The 27,113-nt window shown below is 46.5% G+C and overlaps 2 protein-coding genes across 2 annotated transcripts in view; one reads left to right on the top strand and one right to left on the bottom strand.

Moving 5' to 3' along the window:
* Positions 1-4,155, bottom strand: part of KCNG4 (potassium voltage-gated channel modifier subfamily G member 4) — a 114,441-nt gene extending 110,286 nt beyond the window's left edge. The window contains exon 1 of the mRNA XM_063945718.1: positions 4,067-4,155. The gene's annotated coding sequence lies outside the window, so the exon portion shown is untranslated. The remainder of the gene's footprint in view (positions 1-4,066) is intronic.
* The window catches only part of WFDC1 (WAP four-disulfide core domain 1), a 337,260-nt gene that overhangs the window by 19,429 nt on the left and 290,718 nt on the right, over positions 1-27,113 (top strand). The window lies entirely within an intron of this gene.

Here is a 27,113-nt window from a genome sequence, read left to right as displayed (position 1 = left end):
GTCAGAACTGTACATGCGCCGACGCATGGCGGTCGCTGGGCGGGAGGGAACAGCACGGTGGCGTTTGGACGCTGTTTTGTGGGCGTGGTCCGGCCAATGCAGGCGTGGCGGGGGGCACGCCGCAGCGGCTGCATGACATCACACGCAGCAGCCGCGACTCAGGGCAGTGACGAGTAACTCCCGGCGAGCCGCAGGTGCTGCGCTGGCTTGGAGTTACTCTTCAAGTACAAAAGCATTGCCTCTGTGCGATGCTTTTGTACTTGTGCTGGGAGCCGCCCTGACATGCGGGACAGACTAGCCCTGTGCTGGGCGTCCCCCCGCATGTCAGTGTAAGTGATCGTAGCTGTGCTAAATTTAGCACAGCTACGATCAGGTAGGAATTACCCTCATTGCTCTGTTCCATCTACCTCCTGACCGACACATTGGACCTAATTCAGATCGGATCGATGGGCAGCTATTTTTGCAGTCCTGCGATCAGATAGTCGCCGCCAATAGAGGAGTGTATTTTCGCTGTGCAAGTGTGCGACCGCATGTGTAGCAGAGCTGCACAAACTGATTTTGTGCAGTCTCTGTGCAGCCCAGGACTTACTCTTCCAGTGCGGTGAGAACAGGCTGATCAGGACCGGAGCTGACGTCAAACACCCTCCCTGAAAACGCTTGAGCCCGACTGCGTCTTTCCGGACACTCCCTGAAAATGGTCAGCCGCCGCCCACAAACGGCCTCTTCCTGTCAGTCTGCTTGCGAACGCCTGTGCAAATGGATTCTTCGCACCATCCCGTCACAGGGAGCCGATGCCCATTGCAGCTGTGGGACGCGCCAGTGCATTGTGGTGCATACGTATGCGCAGTACAGATCTGATCGCCCGCTGGGCGAAAACGCACAGCAGCGATCAGATCTGAATGACCCCCATAGTTATGTATTCTGCACATTATTACATTAGTGATCTCTATAGAGATCTGCAGAACATTGCTCTGTCCCATCTACCCCCTGACAGATACAAAGTCCAGGATGTAACTGAAGAAGATTTTAAAACCTGGGAAAAAGTCTGACCAACTTGGACATTATAATGTACGACTTTCTCCCTGAACTTGTAATGGAGTGCATCTTTTACGGTCCCAATACAAATTGAATCCGACTTCTGATGGCTTTTGTAGATTAGGAAGCATCGATTTTTTTTCAGGCCAACTGGAAAGTGTCTTTTATTTTAACAGTTGGGCAGTAATAGCACATTCCCCATTGGCATCTAAAAGTCTCATGAGTAAAGCAACACACCCTAAATAAACCCCATTCCTCCAGGACACACAAGCAACTTATGCTAATTTATATGCAATGCCTCATAGCAGCGCCGCAACTAGGGGGGGACTAAGGGGGCATGCGCCCGAGGCGTAGGATATGAGGGGGCTCCAAGGGGTTAAATGGGGAGGGTACCTGCAGTGCGGTGTTGCTCCAGTGAGATAGCAGATGGCCCTCGGGGCAGTGTCTCTGACCCACCTTTCTGCCCGTTGCTGTGCAGGGGGAGCTCCAGTGCCTGAGATCTCTCCTATGCCGCCTAATGGCGCCTACTATCTTATACTCTCTTCTTTGCCATGGAGTGCTGTGACTAACGTGCGGTGCTCCATGCAAGCTTTAGATGCTGGCTGTCGGGGCGGTGTCTTCCAGCAGCCTACAATCCCGGCTGCTTGCCCAGCACCGACCAATAACAAGCTGCTGGCTACACACCATTAAGAGACATGCTGCCCCAGGCTTCAGCTTGTTAACATTTGCAGTCACCGATGTTGCAGAAATCAAAGGCTCACTTTGCCAGTCGTCCACCTGGCAATGGAAACTCAGAGTCTGGACAAACCTCCAACTCTCACCGATTATCATTGCAGCAGCTGTGTGATGAGATTAAAGACAGACTTTCTTATGGTCACTGTACTCCCAGGTAGCAGTACAATCTTCGTTTTGCCTCCCAGACGTGAGGATGTAGTGTAGCACATAGGGGGATGTTGGGAAGTTATGTAGTGTAGCATATAGAGTATGTAGTGTAGTCGTGTAGTGCAGTATGTAGGGGCATGTAGTGCAGTGATGTAGTGCAGCTTGTAGGGGGATGTAGTGTAACATATAGAGGAATGTATTGTAGTGATGTAGTGCAGTATATAGGGGCATATAGTGCAGTGATGTAGTGCAGCTTGTAGGGGGATGTAGTGTAGTGATGTAGTGCAGCATGTAGGGGGTGTAGTGAAACATATAGGGGGATGTAGTGTATTGATGTAGTGCAGCATGTAGGGGGTGTAGTGTAACATATAGGGGGATGTTGTGCAGTGATGTAGTGTAACATATAGAGTATGTAGTGCAGAGTATAGGGGCATGTAGTGTAGTGATGTAGTGCAGTGTATAGTGGAATGTAATGTAGTGATGTAGTGTAGTGTATGGGGGCACACAGGGGGGCATGTAGTGGAACACGCTGCTGCGGGGCATGTGACAGATGATTAGAGCATTTTGGGCACACAGGGCAGTATTGTCCATTACTATCCCCTTTTTTCTAAATATTTGATCATCTGATTATTTTAGTGTTACGGGGGTATTTTTTTATTTTATTCTCTTTGAAAGAAAAATGTGTGTGTTGGGGGAGAGGATGCCCCAAATTACTGCTTTGGCCCGGGTGACAAAAATCCAAGTTTCGGCCCTGACCATAGCTATATTGTGTTGTAATTGCAGCTGAATCAGTATACCAAATGATGTTAGTGTTTGCTGGAAAACATTGTTGCATAACATTTTGTATGCAGATACAGTTGTTATTACAAACAGAATATAGACATGCCGCATATCATTGTAATCAGCAGGAGCTGCTTGTGTGTCCGATTATTGTAACATATTTTTCTGGTTTGCTAATAGGAAATAGCTCCTGATGTTTAAAATTATATGCAGCATGCCTATATTCTGTGTGTAATAGCAACTGTATCTGCATACAAAAGGTTATGTCATAGTGTTTTCCAGCCAAACACTGTAACATAATTTGGTATGCAGATACAGCTGCTATTACACACATAATATAGCCATGCCGCAAATAATTTAAATCAGCATAAGCTGCTTGTGCATCCTATTAGCATCGTTTTGCGTCTAAGGCGCATTTTCCAGGGTAAAAATGACATGTATGCTACACGGACTATTTTGAAAGATCAACTTTTTTTTTTTTTCTAAGGTTTGAAATCATGTTAAAAATGTTTATTTGTTGTAAATGTGCTGTAATTGTGTACTTGTAAATGGTTTTCAACATTGTCAAGTTCAACTCGACCCCCCAAAAAAAGAACAGCTCTATTTATGTCCGACTTTGAAGAGCTTGTAGACTTTGTAAGATTTTCAAACTCGGATTCCATTGCATAGGCCGAGTTGTATGTTTAATATGGAGAAAACATCTGGAGCCGACTTTTCCTGGCCGCTCTACTTTAGAGCAGATTTTCCATGTACTCGCCCGCTAATACATTGGCCGACTGCAAAAAGTTCGACTTTTGCGGCTATATCTGTAAAAGTTACTAATTTCTTCAAATTCGGACGCCATTACAATGTACTTGCCTACCTGACCCTCTCCATGAGGGAGAAAATGCTCTGTTCCTGGACTTTCCTGGTAATGTATGATTGCCATCACCTGTGGTGAGCTAGGTAATTGATAAGAAAGGTGTTTCACCACAGGTGATGGCAATCATACATTACCAGGAAAGTCCAGGAACAGAGCATTTTCTCCCTCATGGAGAGGGTCAGGTAGGCAAGTATGCATTACATCCTGGCCATAGTGATATATTCTGCAGATTATTACATTACTGACTTCTCTAGAGATCTGCAGAACATTGTTCTGTCCCGTCTGCCACAGACACATAGTAATGTAATAATCTGCAGAATATATCACTGACTTCCCTAGAGATCTGCAGAGCATTGTTCTGTTCCATCTACTCCTTGACAGGTACGTACTGATATATTCTACACATTATCACATTACTGACCTCTCTAGTGATCTGCAGAACATTGCTCTGCTCTCTCACCATGGAGAGTGCAGTTGGAGTAGTCTGTATACTCTCATATGTAATACCTGGATTTAATACACCCTTTACCAGCTCAGCATCTGCGCCTCCTGCTACCATTCCTGTAGATCAGGCATTCCCAACCACGGTCCTCAAGGCCCACTAACAGTGCATGTTTTAGTGATATCCAGGATTGAACACAGGTGACTTAATTAGTATCTCAGTTAGTTTGATTTAACCATCTGTGCTGCAGCCTGGATATCACTAAAACCTGCCCTGTTGGTGTGCCTTGAGGACCGTGGTTGGGAATGCCTGCTATAGATCATAGGTCTGCAAACTCGGTCCTCATTACTCCACACAGTGCATGTTTTGCGGGTCTCCTCACAGAATCACAAGTGAAATAATTAACTCCACCTGCGGTCCTTTTAAAATGTGTCTGTGAGTAATTAATACACCTGTGCACCTGCTGGGTTACCTGCAAAACATGCACTGTGTGGAGGTAATGAGGACCGAGTTTGCAGACCTATGCTGTAGATCAGGCATGTCCAAACTGCGGCCCTCCAGCTGTTGTGAAACTACTCTTCCCAGCATGCCCTGACACAGCTTTAGCATTCTCTGACAGCAAAACTGTGTCATGGCATGCTGGAATATGTAGTTTCACAACAGCTGGAGGGCCGCAGTTTGGACATGCCTGCTGTAGATCCTTCTGGTCATCCTCTCATTAGGACACTGATGCTGCCCAGGAAATACTTCTCCCTTTTGTTTTATATTTACTGCAGAGAAACCCCCTGAATTAATAATCATTATCTCTGACAGGGACAAGATGTCATCCTGCAGGTGCAAATTACCAAGAGACCCTTATTTGTGCACAGAAACCCCCTGAATTATAATCATTATTTCTGGCAGGTACAAGACGTAATCCCGCAGGTGTAAATTACCAGGAGACCCTTATTTGTGCACAGAAACCCCCTGAATTAATAATCATTATCTCTGACAAGGACAAGACGTAATCCCTCAGGTGTAAATTACCACGAGACCCTAATTTGTGCAGAAGAAATTGCTGTAAATATAGAAGCAGAAAGGACACTTTGCCAAACAGACATCACTCTCCAGAGAGTTGCTGAGGTGAGAAAATTACTGCATGCGTTTGGCTGATCAGCCCTGCACCACATTATCGCAGGATAGCCATGTTATAGTATCTGTGTAATACACGTACTGTTATTTACTAAAAGCAACGTTATAGTCAGTAGCGGGCTGAGCCGGGGCGCAGGGTGCCATCTTCGTGTGAGGTGGATTGTGAAGGGGTTAATGGGAGGGGATGCATTAAATATCCCACGACACCCCTGGAGGGAGAAAAAGTGCGCCACCGTGCCCGCAGGGTGGCATGTACAGCGAGCCCGCAAGGGGCTCTTTTGCACTCTCCCCGCTGCCGGAATTCCTGCGCCTATCATCCCGCGGTCGGGATTCTGACCGCTGGGATGACAGGCGCCGGTATATAGATACCAACCCAATGGGAGTACTGTGACTTGGAGAGTGAAGGGGCTGCGATGTGGTTATTAAAGGTGGGAAGCGCTTTGGGGTGGACAACGAAGTAGCTGGAGGTGCTGTGAGGTAGACAGTGAAGGAGAGGGGAGAACTGTGACATTGAAGGGAGAGAGGAATTCTCTGAGGTGAACCCTAAAAATGGTGTTGTGAGGGGGTGAGTAAGTGCTGTGTGGGTGTGTGGGGGGGGTCAGTTTGCACTGAGGGGGCAGCATGTAAACTGTGATGGGGTCAGTGAAAGGGGAATGAGTACTTTTGTCAGGGGGGGGGGTCAGTGAGAGTGCACTGAGATGGGCAGTGAGTGCTTTTCGACGGCAATTAGGGTTACAGCATAATGCAGAAAGAAGCCTATAGGCTTTTATTGGGTAATGCCAACAAAAGCTGGCGTTACCCTCTGCGTTGATACCCCACCGGGGCTTAGTACATATGGGAAATGCAGGAGTTTTCGCAGTGCGACTGTGACAGGTGCGCGGTCCAAAAACATTGGCATTGCGCCTACCTCTGAATCATGCCGTAGTGTGTCACTTTCTGATAATATCCATGATTACATCTTTTCTTCCTCAGATAGTGCTTGTTGGAGACTCAGACATGTTCTAAATAAGTAATAGGACTGGGGTGATTTGAGGATGATGCTTATATTATATATGGTGTAATGAACTCCCTAATATAACTTTTATGGATGTTAGAAGTCATTTTTAATGTGGTTGGTTGATAATTATGCCCCAGCTTGCACTCTGGTAGTGACAATGAACACGTGCATTAATTAAAGATGCTCTGTCCTGGTGCAGGGCTGGAGGCAAAGGGGGTTATTCCGAGTTGATTGTTAGTTCCGCTGTTTGCTGCGTAGCGATCATGTAAAAAAATGGCAAAAATATGCGTGCGTATGGGCCGCAATACGCCCGCGCGGCGTATGGGTACAAAGAGCATCGTCGCTGTGCAATCAGTAGCGGATCTTGCCACGGGCAAGTAGGACTTTTGCCCGGGGCACCGTCTTCCGGAGGGCGCCGGCGCCATCCGGAGGGCACAGCACCATGGCAAGATCCGCTCTGTGCTCCCCGCCACTGTGCCCCCTGCTGGTCCCCCTATGCGTCTAGTTTCCCTTCGTGGAGGGGGCCTTTGCTGTGCAGTGCGTGATGACATAATCGCGCACTGCACAGCATTGTGGCACAGACGCTAGGGGTCATAATTGACTTCTAGTGTCTATGCTGATCCGAGGAGAGGAGCGGCGCCGGCGGAGGTCTGCAGCGGGTCTGGAATCAGGAGCGGGGATAGTAAGTATACTTTTTTTCTTCCAGTGGTGCTACAGGGGGCACAAATGGGGGCATAACTGACCACGCCCCGTATGAAGCCACGCCCCTATCGTTTTGCCCGGGGCGCCACAAGGGCAAGAACCGGCCCTGTGTGCAATGCTCCTAGCGACGATTCCAATCGCACGGCCGATCGCAAGGAGATTGACAGGAAGTGGGAGTTTATGGGTGTCCACTGACCGTTTTCTGGGAGTGTTTGGAAAAACGCAGGCATGTCCAGGCGTTTGCTGGGTGGGTGTCTGACGTCAATTCCAGGACCTTCGTCGCAGCAATCATCGCACAGAATAAGTCACTACAGGGCTGGTCTTGTTTTGCACAAACTGCTTTTGTACCGCTCGGCTGCACAGGCGTTCGCACTCTTACAAAGCGAAAACACACTCCCCCTGTGGGCGGCGCCTATGCGTTTGCACGGCTGCTAAAAGTAGCTAGCGAGCGATCAACTCGGAATGACCCCCAAAGTGTTAGATACCGCTGTCTTTTTGCTTCCGGTTTCGGATCAGAAGATTCCTTCCCATAAGAATTGCGGTAGAGTAGGCCATAGACCATACTTGCCTACCTGACCCTCTCCATGAGGGAGAAAATGCTCTGTTCCTGGACTCTCCTGGTAATGTATGATTGCCATCACCTGTGGTGAAACACATTTCTTATCAATTAACTAGCTCACCACAGGTGATGGCAATCATACATTACCAGGAAAGTCCAGGAACAGAGCATTTTCTCCCTCATGGAGAGGGTCAGGTAGGCAAGTATGCCATAGACTAGTGTGGGCTAACGCCATCTGAATATGGTAAGTGGATATCTGCATATTAGGAGGAACACAAAACAATCTATTGAAAATAATCAGCAATTAATAAAGTCATTGAAGAGTCAGTAATTAGGAAAAGATTTCAGACAAACAACTGGTTACAGCTCCGTGGTTCTTTAAACACATCTTTATGTTTCTTTCACATCTTTATCTTTGTTTTATTTCACCTTATAGCGCACGTATTTTATTAATGATATATTCTTTTAGATCAGAGCTGGCCAAACCAGTCCTCGAGATCTACCAACAGTTCACATTTTCCAGACCACCTAGCTGGTGCACAGGTGTCGTCATTACAAATTAAGATGTGCGGCATTCATTCCTAACTGACAATTCTACAGATCTCCTGGAGGTCTGGAAAACATGAACTGTTGGTAGATCTCGAGGACCGGTTTGGCCAGCCCTGTTTTAGATCATGTCAATAAAAGGTATGTTTTACAGTTTCCTTGTCAGACAAGCCTTTTAGTGCACAAAGGGAACTTCTCCTTTGTTAGCTGCGGGTTCTGCGACTGGTAAATTATGAGACCGGAGAGCTCTGCTGCAGTCTCTCCTTGTGGGTATGGATCACTAGGTGAACCCCACATAGGTCGACTGTCATTAGGTCGACCACTATTTGTCGACATGCAGTATGTCGACCTGGTGAATAGGTCGACATGGAAAGGTTAGCGTTCCCAATTGTAGTCCACGTGGATCGAAAAGTATCGCATATCGCGATCCAACCGGAAATTTTTGTGATCGCCTCGCCGGCACATGCGCAGGGCCCACAGTAATTATGAACACCTCTGTCTGATTGACAGGCAGAGGCATTCGCGCGGTGGCAACGAGATGGAGCATTGCGGGGGCAGTGAAACAGAGGCATGGTGGCCTGAACGGAGGGGCGTGTCAACAGCATTATCAGGGCAGCTGCGTGTCATGACATGCAACCTCTCCGATCTTAAAAATGGCGGCGGGCCACCTGCCGTCGCAGCCAGGATTCGCTGGCAGGAGGCTTCCATAATTTCAGCGATCACTCTGAAATGGCGAACCTGCCACGATTTCAGCGTGATCGCAGCGGGTGGGCGGCGGACAGCATGCGAGTGAAAGGATTGCTAAAAAGCAGAATTTCCAATCCTGACTGAATAAGTTCCATAATGCTAAATAACTATGGTAAAGATGCTCCTTAGTTTAGTGCTGAATTCGAAGGGTGCCTTCTAATGGTATCCGGACTCCAGGTCGACAACAAAAAGGTCGACACACCTTAGGTCGACGCCAATTGGTCGACACACCTTAGGTCGACATGGACAAAAGGTCGACATGGACAAAAGGTCGACAGGAACAAGGTCGACGTGGAAAAAGGTCGACATGCATTTTTTATGTTTTTTTTTTTTTCTTTTTTGGAACTTTCTCATACTTCATGATCCATGTGGACTACGATTGGAACGGTAAAGTGTGCCGAGCAAAGCGGAGCGGAGCGAAGGCACCATGCCCGAAGCATGGCGAGCGAAGCGAGCCATGCGAGGGGACGCGGTGCACTAATTGGGGTTCCTGGTCACTCTACGAAGAAAACGACACCAAAAAAACATAAAAAACTCATGTCGACCTTTTTCCATGTCGACCTTGCTCCTGTCGACCTTTTGTCCATGTCGACCTAAGGTGTGTCGACCAATTGGCGTCGACCTAAGGTGTGTCGACCTTTTTGTTGTTAATCTGGAGTCCCAGACCCCTTCTAATAGCCAATGTGAATTATTCTTTATAATCCATGTAATCGTTTAATGAACACTGAAATGATGGCTCTGTTCAAACAGATTGTACATATAGCATATTTCCTGCCTGTCCCGATTTATCTGGGGCCAGTCCCAATTTCCCCTGCTGTTGGCACTCTAGATAAACACGTCTTCTATCTCCAGGTTAAACAAGGGTAAAATTGTGAGGAAGGATGTGACGCCCCCTCTCACAGTGTTCCAGCGGAACCCTAACCTACTGGAAGTAAGGTGTGTCTTGTGCTCTTTGTGATTTAGATGTGACTGCGGCTCCACTGGGTAAAAATTATTGGTGGGTCTCTGTCTTACTGAACAAATAAAATGTGTATTCTCATCCGTATTTGATAATGTATTCCTCAGTGTGCACGGAATGCGTGGGATTTAGGGCACCCTAGATTTGTACATAATTTGGTGGTGCACACCAAAAAACATAAATCACTCCTGTTTATCAGGGACGGATTTAGGTGTGAGGGCGCCACTAGGCACAACAGTTAAGGTTTTGGAATATTCCGGTTTTTGGAAGTCCGGACAAGGGAGACTCGACCTGTATTTAATTTAGAAAGATAGATACCTGTGCTTAGACGTGGGACCCATCCTTGGACATATGGTATGCAAAAATGTTTGAAAAATATGGAAAAATACGAGAATAAACACACATATATATATATATATATATATAGTCCCCCAAATCAGTCGGCACTCACTTGCAATACACCATCCCCCGGTGCCTCAGTCCTTGTGTACATAAATCTCCAAAATCGGTACAAACGGCACTCACAGGGTTTTAAATGCATAAATATGCTAGTCCATTTATTGTGACGTTTCGGAGCTGTTAGCTCCTTCTTCAAGACAACACCAAGCAAATTTGAAACCCTGTGAGTGCCGTTTGTACCGATTTTGGAGATTTTTATATATATATATATATATATATATATATAATGTCAGGAATCGGCGGTCAGCTGCGTCTCACCTACCAGCGCGCTGGTGTGCGGGCCTCCGGAGGTCATGGCCCCAGTCGCGGCTGTAAGGATGCTTTGACCGCGAGCGTCATCTCCCGTGTCGCTGAGTGTCCCCGAGTCTGGTCCTGCGTTTCTGTTCCGCTGTGTGCCGGCATCCAGTCCGTGTGGATGCTGCTATGATTCCTGCTTCTAATCCAGCCCTGAGTTTCCAGCCAGAACACTGCGACCAATCACTGCAGAGCAAGGGGTATAAGTTCCTGTCCGGGGCTCACTCTCATCGCCTCGGACAACGAGTCACATACCCTGTGTCTAGTTCTCCCAGTTCCTGCGTTCCTGTTTCCAGCGATCCCTTGTGGATACCTCATTTGTTCCAGCTTCCATTTCTACAGCTCTCCTGTTACTCCGGACTTCAGCTACATCCATCTTCAAACCCATCAGCAGTAAGAGACTCTCCTCAGATGTTCTTTCTCATTACTTACCTGTGCACTAATTGTCAGCATACCATCTGTGCAACTCAGCCGCATAACATCTACTGGCTTAGAGACTGTCTCCTGCTTTAGCCTTAGTGTGGCTATATGGACTTGAGCTTTACAGAGACTGTGAGTTATTCATATATTCCGGAGTTCTGCTTTCCTAATCATTATCAGTTTACCCTGTATTACTCAGAGACTGTGTATTTCCAAATACTACTGGAGTTCTGTTATTTCACCTGCATTCATTATCAAGTTATTTACGTTCTGCTGCAAGAGACTTTTATGTTATTTGGATTCTGTTACCTGTCATAGTTTTCTACATTACCGGTTTCCATTGTATTCAGTACTATACCATCTGCTTTGCATTAATAAATATCAGCGCTTATGCGCAGGACTTTTATATTGCCTCCCCGCTTTATACATCGCACCAACACTGACCCACTAGCGCCCCCGCCGGGAACAGACAAAACCAAAGACCTGACAGTTTGTCCGAGGCCCATGGACTCGGACGGTGGTCAGAGTGTGGGGTCAGGGACACTCCAAGGCTTAGTGTCACGACTAGATGGTCAGGAGGCTGCGCAGCAGCAGATTATACAATACCTGCATCCTTCAGATCCGCCAGGGAACACGTACTGTGGGTCAGTACGTCATTCAGTTCCAGGCATTGGCATCAGAGGTGAAGTGGAACGACCAGGCATTGGTTGCCGCCTTCTGGCATGGTCTGTCTGACCGCATAAAGGATGAATTGACTACCCGAGATCTACCAGAGCAACTGGAGGCCCTAATCTCTTTATGTGTCAATTTGGATCTACATTTACGCGAGCGAGCCTGTGAACGCTCTCGAGGTGATCTTCGCAAGCACCGAGTTATGCCTCCTGTACAGTCTCCACCTATTACTGCTGACGAACCTATGCAGGTAAACAAATTTCGTTTAACACCCGAGGAGCGGTCCAGAAGATTAAAGGGAAGACTGTGTCTCTATTGTGCTGCTGATGGTCATCTGATTGGTTCCTGCCCTGCTCGGTCGGGAAACGCCAGGTCCTAACTTGCAAAGGAGGAGTCAAGTTAGGGACCTTGAATAAAGCTCCTTCATCTCAAGACTTAGTATTGCCTGTCACTTTGGAAATGCCAGATGGACTCCAGTCTCTGTCCGCTTTAGTGGATTGTGGTGCTGATGGGAATTTTAGCACACAAGCTGCAGTGGATATACTTTCTCTCCCAGTGTCAAAGCTGTCTTATCCGGTTTATTATACTGCCGTAGACGGAAGCCGTATTGCTGAAGGATCCATCACTCAGCAGACCAAGCCGGTAGTTTTGGGAGTGGGCTTCCTGCATTCTGAGCTCATCAAAATCCTGGTCATACCAAAAGCTACCTATGAGATTGTACTGGGTATGCCTTGGCTACAATTGCACAATCCACAATTTGATTGGTCTACCTTACAGTTGACGGCGTGGAGTCCCTCCTGTCTCCATTCATGCTTAGCTCAAGTGTGTCCAATAAAATCCACCAGTGTAAAACCTCAGTCTGGTCTTCCAGAGGCCTATCAGGAATTCACTGACATCTTCAGTGAGAAAGCTGCTGATGTTTTACCGCCTCATCGAGAATGGGACTGTCCCATTGATTTGGTCCCAGGGAGCAAGCCACCTAGAGATCATACCCTCTTTCAGTTCCAGAGACTCAAGCAATGAGCGAATATATAAAGGAGAATTTACAAAAAGGGTTTATCCGTCCATCTTCTTCCCCGGCCAGCACGGGATTCTTCTTTGTTAAGAAGAAGGATGGAGGACTACGCAGGCCCGGCGACAGGGGGGGTCAAAGGGGACACCCGTCCCGGGCCCCGTCGTTGTGAGGGGCCCCAAGGTCCAGGCAGCGGGCAGCTGCATTTTATCATTAGTGTAAATAATTATATATTTCTCCCGGCATCGCGGCAGCCGCTGTGTGGTTGCAGGTTTTTTTTTTAATTCAGCACACGCGCGCCCCCACCCCTCCCGAGTCCTGTGTTCACTCCTCAGTGCCCCCAGCCCCCCCACCCCCCCAGGTCACCTGTCATCCGTTCAGCCAGTCCCCGTGCCGTGTGCTGATGTTGCACCGCGCACCAGTCACACAGCAGGATGCTCGTCCGGACCGCCCCTCCAGTGTCTCACTGCACGCAGCCTCGCTGTCTCTGCTGTGTGAGTGAGGAGCCGGACGGAGCGCCAAGCAGGAGCGGCCCGGGACACAGTACTGCAGCGGGACTTGGGGAGGCGAGCCTGGTCAATGAGCGCCGTGGAGCCGGCGGCTGTGTCACTGTCAGTGTCAGTGTGTTGCTGCTGCAGCCTGCTGGTAAGGCTTTTATCACTTCATGCATCATGTATAGGGCTTTAGGATTGGTTTGGGGCGGAATGCAGGTGGGCACATTCTGCACATTATGCATGCATCTGCATTCTGTACATATGGATGCATCTGCATGCTGCATGTGCATGTCAGATGAGAGCAGAATGTCTGTGCTGTGGTGGTGGACGTAGATAGGATCCCGGTGGCCGGAATCCTGGCTGTCAGCATACCGACGCCGGGATACCGGCTGCCAGAATGCCGGCAGGTGGCCCAGGCATATCGGTGTCGGCATGCATGGGGGCAAGGGGGGGGTTGGCCCGGGGGGGGGGGGGGGGGCCCACAGAGATGTCAGTGTACCGGGCCCCAAGATTTCTGTTGCCGGCCCTGGGACTACGCCCCTGTATTGATTTTCGGGGTTTAAATGACATCATGATTAAAAACAGCTACCCATTACCTCTCATCACAGAGCTGTTTGACAGAGTCAGAGATGCTTCCATCTTTACGAAACTGGATCTTCGTGGGGCTTACAATTTAATCAGGATTTGAAGTGGTGATGAGGGGAAAACCGCGTTCAATACTCGTGATGGCCACTACGAATATCTAGTGATGCCCTTCGGCTTGAGTAATGCCCCGGCTGTGTTTCAAAACTTTGTCAACTAAGTATTTAGAGATCTCCTGTATAAGTGTGTGGTAGTTTACCTCGTTGACATCCTGATATTTTCCCGTGATCTAGCTACTCATCGCCAACAGGTAAAAGAGGTTCTTTGACGTCTTCGACAGAATCATCTGTATGGCAAACTATCTAAATGCACGTTTGAAGCTTCTTCAATATCTTTCCTGGGATACATTATTTCTGGAACAGACCTCCAAATGGACCCAGCTAAACTAGAAGCCATAGAGAACTGGTCTCTTCCAACAACACTCAAGTCAGTTCAACGTTTTACTGGCTTCGCTAACTACTACAGGAAGTTTATTAAGGGCTTTTCCACATTAATAGCCCCTATTACCTGCCTAACCTGAAAAGGGGGAAATCCTTCTCAATGGTCTGATGAAGCGCTGTCTGCTTTTCATAAAATAAAACAAGCTTTTATTTCAGCTCCTGTGTTACAACAGCCAGATGTCAACAAGGCCTTCATCTTGGAAGTAGATGCCTCAACGGTTGGCGTGGGCGCAGTCCTGTCCCAGGTGGGCATTGATGGTAAGACTCACCCTTGCGGGTTTTTCTCTCAAAGATTCTTGCCCGCAGAAATGAACTATACCATCGGTGACCAGGAGCTGTTGGCAATCAAATTGGCCCTTGAAGAATGGAGATATCTGCTGGAGGGTGCGAGATTCCCTATTGCCATCTACACGGATCAAGAACCTTCTTTATTTGAAGGCAGCGCAGTGTCTGAATCCCCGACAAGCAAGGTGGGCCCTATTCTTTTCTCGTTTTCATTTTAAGTTGATGTTTAGACCTGGCTCACAAAATGTTAAGGCAGATGCATTATCTCGCTCTATGAGTTCAACTGAGGAATCATCAGAACAGGCTGCTCGACCCATATTAAATCCTGTGGTGTTCGCAGCTACAGGGGTATCCCAAGTTCCACCTCCAGGCAAGATGTTTGTCTCTCCTGAGCTTCATCCAAATCTCCTGTCCTGGGCTCATACGTCTAAATTTACTGGTCACCCTGGAGTCCTAAAAAATTTCAAGTTCCTGTCCCAAACATATTGGTGGCCTCATATGAAAGTAGATGTTCAAGAATTCATAGCTTCATGTCCCAAATGTGCTCAGCACAAAGTTCCTCGTCAGGCTCCTGCAGGCCAATTGTTACCAAATTCCATTCCCAAGCGCCCCTGGTCTCATTTATCAATGGACTTTATTTCAGATCTTCCTCCCTCTAATGGATATGATACCATCTGGGTAGTGGTTGATAGGTTTTCAAAAATGGCACATTTCATCCCACTCAGGGGATTACCCTCTGCTCCAAAGCTGGCACAGTTATTTCTTCGTGAAATCTTTAGGTTACATGGACTTCCAACAGAAATAATATCCGACCGTGGTGTACAGTTTGTGGCAAAGTTTTGGAGGGCTCTGTGTTCTGCGCTACAGGTCAAACTTAAGTTCTCTACGGCCTATCACCCTCAAACAAATGGGCAGACGGAGAGGGTACATCAAGAGCTTGAGACCTATCTAAGACTGTATATTTCCTCTTCACAGGATAACTGAGTAGATTTATTGCATTGGGCGGAATTTGCTCATAATTTCCGTTATCATACTTCTACAGATACAACTCCTTTTTTCACAGTTTATGGTCAACATCCTAAAGTACCGGATTTCCAAGATTTACCCGTCATAGACGTGCCTGCAGCTGCTTCTGCTCTTCAGCGGTTCTCTCAAATTTGGAAGAAGATTCATCTATCTCTTAAAAAGGTTTCTCAGCAGTATAAAATGTTTGCTGATCGAAAGAGACGAGCAGTTCCCAGTCTAAAGCCAGGCGACAAAGTCTGGTTATCTTCTCGGAATCTCCGTCTCAGAGTTCCTTTGATGAAATTTGCCTCACGGTTTATTGGACCATTTCCAGTAGAAAGTGATATTAATCCGGTGGCTTATAAATTAAAACTGCCTTCCTATTTGAAAATTCCCAACTCATTCCATATTTCTCTCCTCAGACCACTAATTCTCAATAATTTCCAGAGAGCACTTCCAGTAGGCCCAAAGGTACAAACTCATCAGGGCGTGGAATACGAGGTGGAAAAGATCTTGGACTCTCATCATCGCTACGGTCATTTGCAATACCTAATTGACTGGTCTGGATATGGTCCTGAAGAGAGGAGCTGGGTCAACGCTACGGATCTGCACGCTCCACGGTTGGTACAAGCCTTCCACAGACTCTACCCTGCCAAGCCTCGTGGGTGTTCGGAGTCCACCCATAAAGGAGGGGGTGCTGTCAGGAATCGGCGGTCAGCTGCATCTCAACTACCAGCGCGCTGGAGTGCGCGCCTCCGGAGGTCATGGCCACAGTCGCAGCTGTATGGATACGCTGACCGCGAGCGTCATCTCCCGTGTCGCTGAGTGCCCCTGAGTCTGGTCCTGCGTTTGTGTTCCGCAGTGTGCCGGCATCCGGTCCGTGTGGATGCTGCTATGATTCCTGCTTCTAATCCAGCCCTGAGTTTCCAGCCAGAACACTGCGACCAATCACTGCAGAGCAAGGGGTATAAGTTCCTGTCCGGGGCTCACTCTCATCGCCTCGGACAACGAGTCACATACCCTGTGTCTAGTTCTCCCAGTTCCTGCGTTCCTGTTTCCAGCGATCCCTTGTGGATACCTCATTTGTTCCAGCTTCCATTTCTACACCTCTCCTGTTACTCCGGACTTCAGCTACATCCAGCTTCAAACCTATCAGCAGTAAGAGACTCTCCTCAGGTGTTCTTTCTCATTACTTACCTGTGCACTAATTGTCAGCATACCATCTGTGCCACTCAGCCGCATAACATCTACTGTCTTAGAGACTGTCTCCTGCTTTAGCCTTAGTGTGGCTATATGGACTTGAGCTTTACAGAGACTGTGAGTTATTCATATATTCCGGAGTTCTGCTTTCCTAATCATTATCAGTTTACCCTGTGTTACTCAGAGACTTTGTATTTCCAAATACTACTGGAGTTCTGTTATTTCATCTGCATTCATTATCAAGTTATTTACGTTCTGCTACAAGAGACTTTTATGTTATTTGGATTCAGTTACCTATCATAGTTTTCTACGTTACCAGTTTCCATTGTATTCAGTACTATACCATCTGCTTTGCATTAATAAATATCAGTGCTTATGCGCAGGCCTTTTATATTGCCTCCCCGCTTTATACATCGCACCAACACTGACCCACTAGCGCCCTCGCCGGGGACAGACAAAACCAAAGACCTGACATATATACTTCCGTTGGTTTATTTACTGCAATCACACCCAGCGCACTACAATACTCTGCTGCACCCTAAGCTGTTACATCTTGATATCCCTGTGTCAAACTGTTGATTGTTTTTATTATTTCATATATCTAAATATATATGTCATACTTCCCTACTTTGCTGGTCGGCACATAGGGATTGTGGCCGGACCGAAGATTGGCTGTTTGAAAGGCATGGTGGCAGGATTGCGTCATCCTGGCTCCGCCCCCTGCTATACAGTGCCAAGAAACCAGGCATTGTATAGCGGTGGCGGAGCTATGACGTGATTCAGCGTGAATTTCGACCCACCCACTTGTGCTCTGTTGTGGGCGGTCGATCAGCTGAAGGGAGATGCGAAACTTGCCCACCTTTCTGGGGGTCCGGGAGCGCCACCCAATTTTTGGGAGCCTCCCAGCTGTTCCGGGTGGGTGGGCAAGTATGATTACACACACTGAGCTGACGTGACCTGGGCTGCTCCTCACGAGCAGCTATTGTCGGGGTTGGATCCTACAGAACCCTCTCCTGGGAATTTCGGTGACCTGTAGCCTATGGGCTACAGCAGCTAACACTTTGCATTCTAGAGCTTGGTAAATCTGTCAGCCTAGCCTCAATATTCCATTATGGGACCTGTAGATCCACAGGCTGTTTCATTAATTGGAGGAGTATGTAGCACTCACATCCATGGGGGTCATTCCGAGTTGATCGCTAGCTGCCGTTGTTTGCTGCGTAGCGATCATTGAAAAAAGCGGCTAATCTGCACATGCGTATGCACCTTTGTGGTTTTTCCACTGGTTCTAGCAACGATTCCAATCGCACAGCCGAACGCAAGGAGATTGACAGGAAGAGGGCGTTTCTGGGTGTCAACTGACCGTTTTCTGAGAGTGTTTGGAAAAACGCAGGCGTGACCGGGTGTTTGCTGGGCGGGTATCTGACGTCATTACCGTGTCACTCGTCGCAGCAATCATCGCACAGAATAAGTAACTACAGGGCTGGTCTTGTTTTGCACAAAATGTGTTTGTACCGCTCGGCTGCACAGGCGTTCGCACTCCTGCGAAGCGAAAATACACTCCCCCGTGGGCGGGGCGACTATGCGTTTGCACGGATGCTACAAACTGCTAGCGAGCGATCAACTCGGAATGACCCCCTATAGCTATAGCAGGAGTTGCATACAGATAATATCTAATATGTATGTCAAGACTAATAGCTAATTTTTGCAGTTTACATGGTGAATGATGATTAGTTATGCTTAGCATATACCCTGCAGCTGCTATTTGGGGCTCCGAATGGGCTGTGGCTTCAGATTTATTGTTATTAAAAAGAACTTCAGGGACTCCCACTGCACTGTTATATAGCAGAATAAGATGACTGCATTATAATGTTCCGTGGAGATTATAACTGTCCATCACCTAATGTGGGGAACCAAATCCCCAGGACAAATACATTTTATTATGCTAGACCAGAGAATGACGTCATACCACCATAGGCCAAATATTATCCTAACGTGAGACACATCTGGAGGCTCTGGTATGAATAGTCGACACGTGAAAATGGTCCACGCGGGACAGGTCGACACATGAAAAGGTTGACATGGATTTTCAAACAGTTTTTGGTGTCATTTTTTCCGTAACGTGACCAGGAACCCCAATTAGTGCACAACGTCCCCTCGCATAACTCACTTCGCTTGCCATGCTGCGGGCAAGGTGCCTCGCTCCTCTACCGCGGCGCTCGGCACAGGTTACTATTCCCAATCGTAGTCCACGTGGATGGTAAAGTATGAAAAAGTAAGAAATCTCATAAAAAAAAGAAGACATGTTGACCTTTTTATGTGTCGACCTGTCCCAGGTTGACCATTTTCATAAGTCGACCATCTGTCAATGTCGACCATGTCAAAGTCGACCAATAGTGGTCAATCTAGTGACTGTCGATCTGCCAAACGGACACCACATCTGAGTACCAGTATCCAGGTATCCCAGCAATGGCAGTACATGTGTCTCAAACAAAGTCATGATTTCGGCATGACGATCTTGGGGTATCTGATGTGTGTGATACAGCAGAGAATGTACAACGCAGCTATTTGCAGACAATTCCTGGTAATGCTGCAGAGGATAAGGTTCACTTCAGACACCGAGAGACCCGAAACAGAAAGTTTTTTTGGTGCCAGAGAAATATCTGTCTCTGAGTTCTGCAGATTAGGAAACCATTAATAATGGATGTGCCAGGGGACTCTATTAGATAAATCTATCACAATCCTTATTATTTATACATTATTTATACATTTATCCTGTTACATGTTGCATAATGAGATGGCTTGTAGAGAGGACCCAGCCCTGTCTGTCATTGATCTCCGAAATGGCTGTGTACCAGTGACCCCAGTAAGTGTGGCAGGAGGTAACTGGAAAATAGCTTTATTTTCTCTATAGCTTGTAAGCAGGGGCCACTTACCTCTTGTCTGTCTTGGTTTATTAGCTATATTTCATATGCTCATATACCCCTATAAAATTAATACATATGCGCTGCCCTCTTAATAGTACTATCTGTACCTAACTTACTGGGGTAAATTTACTAAGACAGGAGTTCTATTTAAGATGGGCTGTTGCCTATAGCAACCAATCAGAATCTACTTCTCATTTATCTAGCACCTTCTGTAATCCGATTGGTTGCTATAGGCAACATCCCATTTTAAATACAACTCCCATCTTAGTAAATTTACCCCACTGTATCTGTGCCCGCTACAACTTCCGGGGGACCACATCTGAACCATTTAATACCCTTGCTATGTAGGTAAGCTGCCATCCACACATGAATCAGCATATTCCATAGCGCAGCACAATTGGTAGCAAACGTAATAAAACAAGACTGAGTAATAACAGACAGATATACAGTAGAGGTAAGTGGACTTTGCGCACAAGCTTACATTCTATAGGGAAATAGGTATAGACACACAAGGGTTAGTGCTACCCATTGAATGTTGACAACAAAGGACAGCTCAAAGTCAAGGATGACATCTGGGCAGGGAGCTTGTGGGGTAGGGTTGATTGTCAAGTTATCAACAGTGATAGAGATATCAGGCTGGAAATTACTGTTGGCCAATGGAAATATGATTCATTCTGTCTTAAAGTTTGAGGTGGCGAGATGACATCCAAGATGAAACGGCAGACAGGCATTCAGTGACACGGACCAATACAGATGGTGACAAATCTGGGGAGGAGAGGTAGATTTGAGGATCATCCGCATACAGCTGACACTGATATCCGAAAGAGCTGATAAGAGATGTGATATAGATAGAGAAAAGCAAAGGACCTAAGATTGAGCCTTGCGGTACTCTAACTGATAGAGGTAACGAAGAGAAGGTGGAACCAGGGAAGCAGACACTGATTGAGCAATTAGATAGGAGGAGAACCAGGAAAGGGCTGTGCCCTGAAGACCTTGGGATTGTAGTGTTTGTATGAGGAGAGTGGACAAATACATATGAGTGGGTACAATAAGTTGTGCGAGTGAAGACAGCGTGTGAGGTGAGTTCTAATTTGAGGTTCTAACCACAGACACTGTAATCAGTAGAAACTTCATCTAAAGATGAATGATGATATTACCTCCATTTCATCTCATGCTATGGAACATAAGGACAACCAATAATCTGTCACACCCTTGCAACGCCCACATCCCACCCTCATGTTGTCACAGTAGGGATATCAGTTGAAGGGGTCGCTATTGCCTGGCAACCCTGGTTGGAAATTTGATGATGGTTAAAAGGAGAGCCGTAGAAGGAATAAAAAAACAAACCCATCGATGATATAGAGCCGCCTGGGCTCCGGCCATCAATGTGAAGTCACTCAGCATTAGCAGTGAAACCTCGGAGGTTACCAAACACTGACCATTGATGGACAACCCTACTAATCAGTATGATCATTAACTACAGCGGTTAGCATACTGGCGTTCGGGATGTCAGCAGCCGCAATAAGACCAGGATCCCGACACCGATCACAGAGCCGGCGTTGGAATAACGACTGTTGGCATCCTGATTGTAAGAATACCGGGGAGGGTTAGGGTTAGGCTGCGGGGAGGGAGGGAGGGTGGGGGGATAGGGTTAGGCTGTGGGGAGGGAGGGTGGGGGGATAGGGTTAGGCTGTGGGGAGGGAGGGTTAGGCACAAAGGGGGGGAGGGTTATGGTTAGGTTACAGGGAGGGGCGGTTAAGGTTAGTCACTAAGTGGGGAGGGCTAGGGTCAGGCTACGGGTTTCGAGGGTTAGGGGTGTGTATGTCTTCTGACTGCACCGGGATCGCGATACCATCCCCCATGGGAAAACATGCTAGCAGTGTTCATGGCAGGATGATTATATCCAACCAGTGCTGAAAGCAGGGGGGTACGGATTACCATTAAGAAATGTGGTGGTACACAGTACCACCAGCCACCACTGGGGCATAATTTATAAGGGGCATTTTTGTGTGTGGGACATAAAATGGTGTCAGTGGCATAACTGTGTGTGGCACAATATGGAAGGCATTACGGTGTGTGGCATAATGTGTAATGGCCATTATAGTGTTTGGCATAATGTGTAAGGGCCATTATGGTGTGTATCATAATGTGTAATGGGCATTATACTGTGTGGCATAATGTGTAATGGGCATTATACTGTGTGGCATAATGTGTAATGGGCATTATAGTGTGTGGCATAATGTGTAATGGGTATTATAGTGTTTGGCATAATGTGTAAGGGCCATTACGGTGTGTGGCATAATGTGGCCACGCCCCTATTGTCATGAAGCCACTCCCCTAGTGGCTACATGAATCCAACACAGACCCAGATGACCTTCCTTTTAGATATTCCCAAATTCCAACCTCTTCTGGTGCCTCGGATGGTGGGGTGGAGGGAGTTGGTGTATAGGGGGCACAGGTTTAGATTGTTTTGCAGGTAAATTGAGAGGGGGCTAAATACTTAGTTTCCAATGAGCTGGATCATTATGCTGATTTCAAATAATATGAACAGAAACGCACAGAAACGCACATAAAGACCAATCGGATTATTTGTCACAACATTTGCAGGTCGTAAAATTTTAATTCCCAATGTGTTGAACATTTTTCATAAATTTATATGTACAGGCGCTTACAGTTTAGAACTAGAAGTGTCAGAGTATGATTATACCCTTAAAGAACGCACAATAAATGCTTTACATTGAGCCTATGAGCAGTTGCGGATCTTGCCACGGGCAAGCAGGACTTTTGCCCGGGGCGCTGCCTTCCGGAGGGCGCCGGCGCCATCCGGAGGGCGCCGCACCATGGCAAAATCCGCTACTGTGCCCCCCGCTGGTCCCCCGCTGTGAAGGGAACCAGACGCTACGCGTCTAGTTTCCCTTCGTGGAGGGGACCTTTGCTGTGCAGTGCGCGATGACGTCATCGTGCACCGCACAGCATTGTGGCACAGACGCTAGGGGTCATAATTGACCTCTAGAGTCTATGATGATCCGAGGAGAGGAGTGGTGCCGGCGGAGGTCTGCAGCGGTCTGGAATCAGGAGCGGGGATAGTAAGTATACATTTTTTATTTATTTTTTCTCTTTCAGCAGCGCGACAGGGGGCACAAATGGGGGCGTAACTGACCACGCCCCCGTATGAAGCCATGCCCCTATCGTTTTGCCCGGGGCGCCACAAGGGCAAGAACCGGCCCTGCCTATGAGGTCTAACAGTCAGTATATACTTAACTTACTTAACATTACTACAGAAGTAATGATCTGTGGTCACCGTCCGTTTGATACATTTTGTCACATCATTAGTAATCCCTTATATAAGATGCTGATCAAAAGGAATTGCAGACATTATTCAGCTGTACATGTGTATCTGATTCCTAATCCCATATCACAGTGTAATATGGGGGTCATTCCGAGTTGATCGCACGTAGCAACTTTTTGCTGCCCATTCGATCAACTAGACGCCACCTATGGGTGGAGTGTATTTCTGCATAGCAGGGCGGCGATCGCTTGTGCAGCCCTGATATGCAAAAAAAGTTTCCTGTAAAAGAAGACCAGGGTAAGATTTACCCTGTGCAATCGATCCAGCGATGCAGGTCCCGGAATTGACGTCAGACATCCGCCCTCCAAACGCCTGGACACGCCTGCGTTGGACTCACCACTCCCCGAAAAACAGTGAGTTGAGGCCCAGTTCCGCCTTCCTCCTGTCAATCTTCTTGCGGTCGTTACTGCGACCACTTTCCTCGCTAGCAGTGTCGCTGCCTGGTAACGGCCGTCGCCGAGCAACGACGTGCCTGCACAATGCGGCCGCCGCGCATGCGCAGTTCCGACCCGATGGCACGGCTGCGAGGAAGCGCGGCGTGCGATCGGGTCGGAATTACCCCCCATGTCAAAGCCAAACTTTACTCTCAGACATTGCAGGGACTTCAACAAGTATATTGTATAACATTCTCCTTATATTGGTTTAATGTAAACGGAAGTATTAATGTATAAAAATATTCTTGTTATAGGATTTGACTTGGTGCCAGTTACTCTGGGCCTGATTCAGACCTGAACGCAGGTCTGGGCCTGCAAGCAGATTCCCCAATCTGTGGCTGCACAAGGTCCAATCTGCACATACGCAGAACGTGCATTGCGATCTCGCCCACACTTCCGTTCTGCTGCTGCCTGATTGATAGAGAGAAGGCAGGGGGAGGCCTGTGTTTCCAGAAACGGGGGCATGTCACCCCTGTTTTCAAGGAGGGGAGAGCCAGGGATATGCGCATTCGGGATGTCGGCACCAGCGTTCTGATCAGTGTCGGTATTTCCACAGCTGGGATCACAACCGTCAGGATCCTGACTAGATCCCGTTTTTACATAAACCAGTTATTGCACCCTTATTATATCATACAGTTAGTTATTATATCATAGTTGTACCATACTTTTATTATACCACACAGTCATTAAATTACGCAGCTATTACCCCATCATTATTACATGACATGTCTATTTATGAAGCAGTGAAAAGTGTGGAGAGGTGAGCCAGTGGAGAAGTTGCCCGTGGCAACCAATCAGCTGCACTGTTTTATTTTATAGTATGCAAATTATAAATGTTACTTCAATGCTGATTGGTTGCCAATGGACACTTCTCCACTGGCTCACTTCTCCACTCTTTGCACTGCTTAATGAATAAACCCCATAGTAATTACATCACACAGCTGAGGAAAAAAACACACCTATATACAGAATGTGAGACACTTGCCAATCCAGAAATAAAGCTTTCTAGCCATAATGTAAATTGTATAGAAATCACCTATTTTAACCAGCCTCATAGGGGTAACATCGGTTCCCCATGATGACTGCACATCTCGGGAGATGAAGTTGTCCGTTTCCTCCAGATGTGAACTATAGTATAATCAGCAACTGTAATTAAGCATTACATGCAGACGGCCATATGGAAAGTAATCCAGGATGAGACCTATTATCAGGTCTGCGGCGGGAGTCAGGCTCACCCCCTCCAACCCCATCTATATAGTTGTCATAGTTGCCAATTCAGTTTATAACAAGCGGAATTGGGCTTGTTTTTTCTTCTGGTTGCTTATTTTTTTGGGTGGTTGCTTGTTGCTTGTTTTTGGGCTTATAATTTTTTTTGCTGCTTGTTTTTGGGCTTCTTTTGTTTTTAGGTATCACTGACACCGACTTTCAGAGATAATTAGTCATTCATCCATATAACACAGATCCTCACACAGACATACTGTAGGTGAGACATGTGGATGAATAGAGTCTTAAAGAAATGATGATGAGTCATTCATTATGTCTATTGTTGCCAACTGCTGGTTGTGTGTATTCAGTAGGGCTAATTTGTTTTTAACGATGACAACAACAAAGACACTGACCAGACACACAACAGTGAAGCAATTTAGGACCACTTTATGTGGTATTCTTTATGTCAGATATGGTTTAAGATGCTTGGGTATTTGTTGCAAGGATTTTAAACCAACTACCAATATGCTTCAGCGCTTCAACTCAGGAAAGTATAACATGGAAGCTTCTATAGATGATGGAGACAGCTCAGATGAATTTGCTTACAGTATATCCATTTTACATAAAACCTTTGAAATTCAGTGTGCTATGTACTTTACCTCGCAGTATGCCATCTGCAATGCACTTTACTTCACACAGTGTGCCATGCACTTTACCTCACACAGTGGGGGTCATTCCGAGTTGTTCGCTCGCTAGCTGCTTTTAGCAGCATTGCACACGCTAGGCCGCCGCCCTCTGGGAGTGTATCTTCGCTTAGCAGAATTGCGAATGAAAGATTAGCAGAATTGCGAATAAATAATTCTTAGCAGTTTCTGAGTAGCTCGAGACTTACTTCTACACTGCGATCAGCTCAGCCCGTTTCGTTCCTGGTTTGACGTCACAAACACGCCCTGCGTTCGGCCAGTCACTCCCCCGTTTCTCCAGACACTCCTGCGTTTTATCCTGGCACGCCTGTGTTTTTCCGCACACTCCCAGAAAACGGTCAGTTTCCGCCCAGAAACACCCACTTCCTGTCAATCACACTCTGATCACTTCAACGATGAAAATTCTTAGTTCGGACGTGAGTAAATCTACTAAGTTTTGTGCTAAATTACTTAGCGCATGCGCACTGCGTACCATGCGCATGCGCATTTTTGCCTTAATCGCTCCGTTGCGAAAATCGGCAACGAGCGAACAACTCGGAATGACCCCCAGTGTGGTATCTGCAATGCACTATACTTCACACAGTGTGCCATGCACTTTACCTCACATAGTATGCCACCTGCAATGCACTTTACCTCTCAGTAATTCCTTTGTTATTTATTAAATTGAGTTACTATTTAATATTTATATATGCATTTATTATTTTGAATTGTCTTAATAATCTTTTGTTTTGTTACCTTGATTTGGCCTCTTTATTTATGTAATAGAAGTACAAAGTTGGATGTTGTAAGATTATTTGTTTTATCTTTCCATCGAATAAATATTTCAGTGAATACAAATGACCACAGATACAGTATATACAGTTGGCAATTTTCACTTGAGATTTTTCTTTAGAGGAAACATGAAAGTATAGTATCTTAAATTCACAACTCTAACTATAATATTTATAAAAATTCCAGTATTCTTTAAAAGCCAGTTTTGTGCTGATAAATATCATTGTAAAGACCTTAAAGGCAGATTATATAAATAATTCTATGTATTTTAATAAGACAAACAATAATGTTTGTTTTTATATATAAAAAAAAAAAACTTGAGTTGGGCTTTTTTTTGGGCTTTTTAGGATTGGTTTGGGCTTGTTTTGGGCTTATTTTTCAGTCATCGGTTGCTTGTTTTTAATTTCAGAGTTGGCAACACTGATAGTTGTATATTATGCTGGAGTTCTCCCCAGTGTGGAAGCCAGGAAGAGGCACATTGTACAGTAACTGCAACACCAAGGTGATAAATCGGTCATCCCTGGGAGGTACAGTACCACCTCCAATATGACAACTCGGGATTACAGATATATCACAATTCATGAAGGTAACCTCATGTTAAATATAGACGCGCTGAGGTCACAACTGAGATAATATTATGACATCAGAGGTCTGTGTTATTACATGTGCTGATAAATACTGTGGACCTGAATGATCGCACGTAGGAGCGTATATTTATTTATTTATTATTTATTTATTACCAGTTATTTATATAGCGCACACATATTCCGCAGCGCTTAACAGAGAATACTTGGCCATTCACATCAGTCCCTGCACCAGTGGAGCTTACAATCTATATTCCCTACCACATGTACACGCACACACATTCACGCTAAGGTTAATTTTGTAAGGAGCCAATTAACCTACCAGTATATTTTTTTGGATTGTGGGAGGAAACCGGAGTACCCGGAGGAAACCCACGCAAGTACGGGGAGAACATACAAACTCCACACAGTTAGAGCCATGGTGGGAATCAAACCCATGACCTCAGTGCTTTGAGGCAGTAATGGTAACCATTACACCACCCGTACTGCCCGGTATATATTATATTGGTGGCTGCTCGTCTGCAAGTTTATGCTACGTAATTGCACTAGAAACTTATTCACTTATGTATATTCTGTG

Source organism: Pseudophryne corroboree, chromosome 11 (genome assembly GCF_028390025.1).
Source record: "Pseudophryne corroboree isolate aPseCor3 chromosome 11, aPseCor3.hap2, whole genome shotgun sequence".
Taxonomy (NCBI): Eukaryota; Metazoa; Chordata; class Amphibia; order Anura; family Myobatrachidae; genus Pseudophryne; species Pseudophryne corroboree.
This window is presented reverse-complemented; position numbering and strand designations above follow the sequence as displayed.